Here is an 8,119-nt window from a genome sequence, read left to right on the forward strand (position 1 = left end):
TGAGATCATGTGGTGAGGTGATGTTGGATGAGAGATGACGATGATCATGAAAAGAATACTTTGTTTCTCTATGAAACCTTTAAAGTCGTATCAACCTGCCGACCAGTCAACAAGTTTTTTTTAATAAGGTTCAAAAGAGAATCAAAATGCATACCCCATTAAAACAGAGTCTTTACATCCAATATGCCTACTAATAGACAGCACCGCAGGAGAGCGAAGTTTAGTCCCCTAGACATGTGACACTATGCAAATCTCTTCCGCACAAGTTGATAATGTATTATACATACAAATTGTACTTATTAACTGTTAGAAAGTAAATGTATAACCTGGAAAGTAGAAAAGTTTTTATTAGTCACTACTGTGAGTGGTGGTAATTAGAACATTTAATTTAACATTTTAACAATTAACATTAAAAATGACATTTTGTAATTAGGAAACATGACCAGTAGGATTCATACTTCAGTATTCTGCAAGCAGACCAGATGTAATAATTATCCCATGCTTGGCTGCATGTCTGTCAACAAATCCTGCTGAAAACTGCAGTAAGAAAAAACGAGCTACGTTTAGTCCTCTAGGCTTATTTTCCAAGTAATGAGTGCGCCTATCACTCCCAAAGCAGAAGCTATTTAACACTTTGTTCATGTGCCGACCAACCAACTTTGAACAAAGTTGGTTGTTAATCCCTTTCTCTGTCATTGTAGATCGAATGCAGGTCTTCAAATGACGGAGACTTGAGAAACTCCGCACAGTTGTGGCAATGGACATTGGCACAGTGAGGTTGAGATGCAGTAGTTTGTCCATCTCACTAAAAAAACCCTGTTTGTGGTGCATGTAGAGTTGAGCACATTGTTGTGGGATGTCAAAATGTTCAGGATCATTTCCAACTGTGTGTGGAGTCAAATAGCCTAGTACAAAGCCTACAATATACTATAGAATTGAGTATTTATGGTATATAATTTAGAGAATATTATAGATCCAAGACAAAACTGACAGACTGAGAATTGTAATTGCGCCTTTTTCTCTATCTGCTACTTCAGCACTGCAGATATGGTGATGTCCATGGTGCTGAATCTGTGGTACTTACTGCATCCGCAAGTCCGCTAAGGTAAGTGTGATGTAAATTTCATCATTAGAAGGTGTATGCGTAGGCTCTGTGTGGACATCTGCGTACCTGCCATTTGTCGTGTCCCTGTGAACCTGTCCGCACCAGTCCACGCAGTCACAATGCTGTGTTCCTGTAGACGGTAATCTACCACGCATGTGTGAAACATGTCCTTCAGATGGACTTAAGAAGGTAGTATAAACAGAACAACTACCCATCTGTGGTGTCTGCAGCTGTCTGTATGCATCCGCTGGGGAGTATAAATGAAGCTTTACTGTGCTGCTAATATTGCAGAGCTAAATAACAATCGAAATCTAATCATGTATGGCCGAAATAGGTAAAAATGATCATAAATTCTTTCCTTTTTGTGTAAATGTATAAAACTATTTAAAAGAGAATACAGACACTGTTAGGAAAAGTGATGTACCAGTAGCATTGTATTTTTTAATTCAACAAAATGTTTTCACATATAAAGTCTGTCTACACTCACTTGTTGACAGCAACCAGCAGGACCTTTTCCATTTGAGACAAGAGATGCAAAGTGAGCTGGTCAAATCTCCTAGCCAGATCAGATGTTAACAGGTCAAGCACCTCAAATAACTGGCTTCTTCTTCCTCTGGGGTTTGCCATTCATGTTGCTCAGCACCATCATCAAGGCAGCACGGTGGTCGATGCACTGGAGGCAGGACAGGTGCTTGGATCAGTGCATTGTTCTGTGCGTCTTCATACATCCTGTGGAAGGACCCTACCGACCACAGTCCCCGTAGTGTGCACTGAGCATGCTCACACTGTACTGGACATGGATATGTCCTTTGTCTGAAGGACACTTCCACGGCAGAGAACAGTGAAGACAAATCTTCAAGCCCAAGTGAACTTCTAACTGCGTCATCAGTGCCTTCACCCTAGGGGCTTTCCTCGCTGCCTTGGTATTACCTTCTGTGCTGACTATTTCTCCCAGCGTGTGATACACAGCCTCATAGTTGTTAAACAGGGAACTCAGTGCCAATATTCTGCAGGTCCAACATGTCAGGCAGAGGGGTTTCAGGCAGCCTCCAGCAACACTGGCAGAGAAAGAGGCACACTTTTTCAAAGATTTTTTCCGACCTTTTTGGTGAGGAGGAGATCGACAGATAGGGCCCCCTTCACCATTGGACACTTTGTTGCGATCTCTTGCAATATTATGTTGAGGCTGTGGTTGATGCAGTGCATTGAATTGGCTATCGGGTTTTTATCCTTAATTTGTTTAGCCACTCCTGACATCTTCACCTACAGCACAGAGGCACCATCGTAGGTCGGGCCCCGCATCTGCATAATATCAAAGCTGCACTTGCAAAGGATGTCTTCAATTATGTCTATTACGGACTGTGCATCAGTGAAAGGGCAGTTTTGCATCCCAATAAAATCCTCATGCACCACATAGTCAATCAAGATCCATCGAATGGAAAGGGACAGCTGCTCTGTCCCACTTATGTCCCACCCTCTCATCCACCATAATTCCATATTTTTCAGCACCTCGGATAGTGGACAGCAACGCTTTGAGGGACACATGGTACATGTTCTCTATTAATTTGTTTAGAATCTAATAGGAGGCAAACTTTCCTGTCTCCATGAATTTCTCGAGGACCTGGTTCTTTCTTGCCACCATGGTAGTCAGCTGGTGAAAATTTGACTCTTTTTCCTCGTGCCCCCTGATGGCAAGCCCCTGTGGAACAACAAATCACAGACAGTGCAGTTGCTCCAGTATGCCCTCTCGCCTCTGGCACTGTTCAACGGCCTGCTGTCTGACCAGCTGCACATCAATATATGTCTGTTAAGTAGGACAGTCTCTTCTGCACAGCCTCCCTGTGTGCAGCACTCCTCTCACTCATGGTTGTCCAGAATCTGGGGACATTTTTTCCAGTTGTTCACCCCTACACTTGAAAAGTTTTCCTCATCACATCTTGTGAATGTGACGAGATTGCGGGACACAGTGAAACTGAACACATATCAGTGTGTGGACGTATCAGTTAATTTCGCGTACTGCACAGAACAAGCTAGTCTCTATTGGTGTACCACTCTGGGTTGCAGTAGAACTCCACCTTTCCACATGTCCTGGCAGTGTCCTTCTTTGAAATGACTGGCTGAGTTGAGGTATCATCCTCCTGGCAGCATATATCCACACATATTGTAGCTGAAGTGGTCTCCTGCAGCTAAGTCCATTTTTGCGATCTAACTATCTAGCTATCCACCCAACCCGCTTCCTCCTAAGAAGGAAAACATCACCTTATATAGACGTCATCAGTCTCATAGCATCTAATAATGACGCGGATGGGTTTACATTGGAGTTAATTGAAAGCCTGTGCATGTCATACAGACACTAGAGTGTACCTTGTGTGTCGGTATCAGACGCTGAGGAGTCAGTATTTGACATGATCGGAATGAGAACAGGCTCCTAACATGCATACTCTCAGCTGGTAAGGCCCAAGAAGGACTCTAGTGCTCATTCTGTATGAGCCCTAAAATGAGACTGTCCAAGGAAACCTCAAAAACTCCATCAGCACATGCACCCACAAAGCAACTTTCATGGGAATGCTTGCTAACTGAAAGCAGCTAGGAACCTATCTAGCTCAGTTACTAAAGGGAAAATAAGTTCACATTGTGTGTTCATGAGACAAACTGAAAGCAGCTAGCAAGCTGAGCTCAGTTGCTAAAGGGAAAATAGATTCACACAGTTTATTTGTGATACTTCTCCCAACAACTTCTGTTTTAAAAAAAGGATGGAGCAATACAGCTATCAAAGTACAATTGCATCATTTGTTTCGGATTCTGTAGCTCGCTATTCCCTCAACGTCTTGTAAAGACTGTTTGTTATTGGTCAATGTCGCAAATTTTCATGTCGAACTCAACGTGGTGATTCCACAGATTGTACCAATTTGAATTAAATTAATAGATTTTGCAGCTAAAAAAGTTTCAGAAATGTCCTCTAACCAGGATGCTCCTAATGAGCTCAGGCCCACCAGACACATCCTATTGCTAAATGGTGCTCTTGCATAAAATTTCCCACTCCGAAGTTAAACAGATGCAACAATTACCTTTATATAAATTCTGGTATTTGTACCCATGATCACTGATGACAGTAAGTCCACATATAATGCAGATGTTTGTCTAGCTGATATTATTGAAGCTGTTTTTCACTGAAAAAGTCTAACGCACCTGGTTTATGGTACATCTGTGGAAGGAAATATTTTGGTTGCAATGATGAAAGTTTCTCAGCAGTTTGTGATCTGTTTCAACTGTTATTGAAAACTGGATCCCAATTACACAATGTTGATTGCAAAGTTCACTCAAGTTTTTCCCAGTAGACTGAAATAGGCATTAGATCAGCTGATTGAGAGTCACAAACTGTAATATACTAATATTATACTTGGAGATACATTCATTAGTACATTAGATCTCTTGAAGAACACATATTTAATGCTTTTTTGGGGTTTTTCTTTTGTCTTAAATGCATTCAACACTTTTGAACACAGTTTTCTGTTATAGGCCCTTTTTGGTTTTGCTGCTGCATTTATTAAATTAGATTCAGCATGGATTAGAGCAAGGAGTCTGGCTGGACCACATCTACCTTTGATGGTACAGACTTTTTGGCAAGAGTTTGCTATCCATATTTTTAATTTCATTAATGAGCCTTACTCCTTTACTTTAAATTACATAATTGTATTTTCTTGACAGAATAATAATTTTCAGCACATTGTAAATTTATACATTTTAATGGGTACATTTTATATTCACAAACATACATTCTGTGACTCCCCACCTAGTTCAGAATGCCAATAATTCTTGCACACGTTAAGCTATATAAACAACCATATACCTACCTCAAAAAATTAATGTAAATCCATGAATATGGTTTGTTTATGTAATTTGATGTAATGCCTGGTTTTGTATTTGTCAATGAAGACTATAAAGAGTTGATGATGGTCTCCTAATAGAAGAACGGAAGGTAGAGGAAGCACATCCACTGAGAGAGCCAGCCCAATTAAAGAGCTTAACTGTGGAACACAGGTGATGGCACAACTACACCGTTTCTGCGACTCACCAAACATTAAACCCTACAAGTCTCAATGACAATACAGTATGTTTGTGTGACTATTTTTCACTCCAGGATCCTTTCTGTCCAATCAGTCACCTGCACAACTAGCCACGCTGAACAGCACATCAGGCTTCCACAGTAATGGCCACGCAGATGTCACGATGGCGAGGCAAAGGACAGGATTGTGAGCCACCCAGAGTCATTTAAATTAATGAGTGGGTGACAAGGAGAGAGCTGCCTGGGTCTGACAGTTATCACATCTGACACTTCTGTAGGCATGGTGGGAGGGCTGGGGGAGGCGGAATGGGACTCGACGGTGAGTTTGAGCCAGAGTTGGCAGTATTCTGGGGGAATGAGGCAATGTGGTGCTGAGGGAGGCCATCCAACAGAAAGGTCAAGGGAAATGATGAAATGAGGAAGGGCTTCTCGCCAGGAAGTGACAAGACATAAAGACGAGGTGGAGGTTGACCTCACCCACCACCTCCACCCCGCCCTTTCATCCAACCCTCCATCACACACACACACATGCTGCTCCCCTTCGACAATTGCCAATTATCAGATATGCTGACTTGGTTCTGTTCACTTAAGGCTGTCAGTCACTGCAGATGGATGGTTAACTGGCCCATTTATCCAACGTTGTCAGTCCTGTAGGAAGGAGAGAGCACCCTCTCTGCTGTCTTTGTCTCCATTTCGCTCTAACATTTCCATGAGTTTCAAAATGTGCCACTATCCATATCTTAAATACGTGTATTAGTTTGATCTAGAAGTATGTGGTAGTATTTATTACCATAATGAGGAGCAAAGATCACAAAAAATGACTAGAAATCCATTTAGAGACCATATCTAAAGCTAGAATGTAAATGCTGGATCACCCCCAGCACCCCTACTTCCCATGGCTATGCACAAGGCAGCCTTTTGAATCAATGCTCCCAATTAATAAGCTATGTCTAATGATTTATTCATGGACTTGCAAAATCTTATAGAATATCAGCAGTTGTTCCTTCACTTATTCCCAGGTGTTTAGCTGATAGAAGCAGTGTTCATGTAGCATGTGAGTCTCAATAATTTCACTGATCAAGTGATAGATGAAAACAGTTCATTCAGAAATTCTCAGCTTTGCTGCCACGGATTTTCTGCTGTGAAGATAAGGACTATTGCAGTGAACAAAAAAAAAGTCAAACTGGACATTCAGACTCTTTAGACTCGACTCAGACCAGGACCTTGATGACTCAATTGGACTTAAATTTAAAATATTAAAAAACTTGATCCTCAAAGACTGTGATGTTTTAGTGACTTAATACAACAGAGGAAGAGATGGATTTGAATGTTTGGGTGATAAATCTTTAAAGGTTCCCTCCAGACATCATTTAAGATGTATATAAAATACTCTACTTTGAATAATAATTAGGGGTTTTTCCACAAAAAGTAAAGCATCTTGTTAAAATTCTTAAAATTACACCCACTCCTTCTCCCTCATTAAGAATTCCAGAATCCTTGAATATACAAATATATTTCATTTCAGAAGTGCTGGACACAAGATGTCTCCTACTTTACTGTAAAGTCCATTCTCAGTGTTTGTGCACTGGAGGCTTCAAGTCTCCATATCACACTTGTGTAAGTTGAATACTGGACTGGGATTGGCTTCCAAACAATTTATGATGTCACAAATCATGCTTGTAGGCCCCGCCCCTTAAAATTGGATCTTCAGTGAGCACAGAGAAACTTGCCACTTTCAGCAGATGAAGTGAAAACAAACTATTAACATACATTATTCTGCACAGTGAAGCTCAAACATCCAACCCAACATTTTTGAGTGGAGGGGGACCTGTGCATAGTTTGTGAAACTACAATTTACAACCCCAGTTTTAGTGCAAAACAGACAAAAAACATTGTTCCAGCAATCTAAGAAGTTAGTTTTGTTGAAACAGTATTTTCCTGTGCGCAGTTTGTTTTTCCAAATGTGCATGGCCAAAACTAATCCTGTCTGCATAAATAAAGATGAGTAAAAGATGAGATATACATGACAAATTAATGCTCAGACTTCCCTTATCCTGAGAACTACATGTGAAATAGGAAAATATCAATACCCCTACCTCAACAAATGACCTGTGCAAATAGATAAACCACAAATCAGATGTTGCAAGTTGGTATGCCATGTACTGTATGCAGTGAAATTATTCCTTAAGTATTCTATATAAAGTGTGAAAAATAATTTTACCACCTTGAACAAATTATTTGAAGGAGACATGGAAAAAAAAACACCCAAGAAGCAGCAATGGAAAGTAATGGTTTACAGCAGGCATTTGAGTTGTGCAATCAAGTTTTCAAGGATGCAGATGTGATAATTATATTGGTAGCAACTCATACAGTCAGCTTTTCAGAAAGACTGATGAAAGAAAACCTGTTGAAGGCTCATAGAACACAAGTTCACAAGTCAGGAAGTGAGGCAATTCACATTCCTGCGTATGTTTTCATTTTTGTTTTAGAAGACTCTATTACTGTGATACCTGAGCATTTTCATGTCATATTTTATATCGGTTGGTTATAATGTTTATTTTCAGTGGCAGCAGTTTGAATACAGTATTCTTTTGTTTCTTGTTTTATGTTCATAATGTTACCATAACACCAGGAGTACAAAGAGTAGTTGTAGTTACCAGAGGGCTCCAGCAGGGGGAGCGTAGAGCTACGTTAAGGGACACCTTGCGTCCTCCCTCCAGTTATTACCAAGCTCTCAGGAAAAGCGCCAGGCTTTGAAGCCATCTTGACTTAGTGGCCAAACCATGTAATTACAACCTCCGGGTCCGTCACATGATGCACACTGGCCTAAAAAGTATTTTTCCTGCACACAATCATGAGAAAAGGAGTGGCTGTAAAACGGTCGATAATTTTTTTTGAGTGTCACAACCCTTGCAAAATGACTCGTTTCACTATCATAATTTGATAAT

The sequence above is a fragment of the Thunnus maccoyii genome, chromosome 24 (genome assembly GCF_910596095.1).
Source record: "Thunnus maccoyii chromosome 24, fThuMac1.1, whole genome shotgun sequence".
Taxonomy (NCBI): domain Eukaryota; kingdom Metazoa; phylum Chordata; class Actinopteri; order Scombriformes; family Scombridae; genus Thunnus; species Thunnus maccoyii.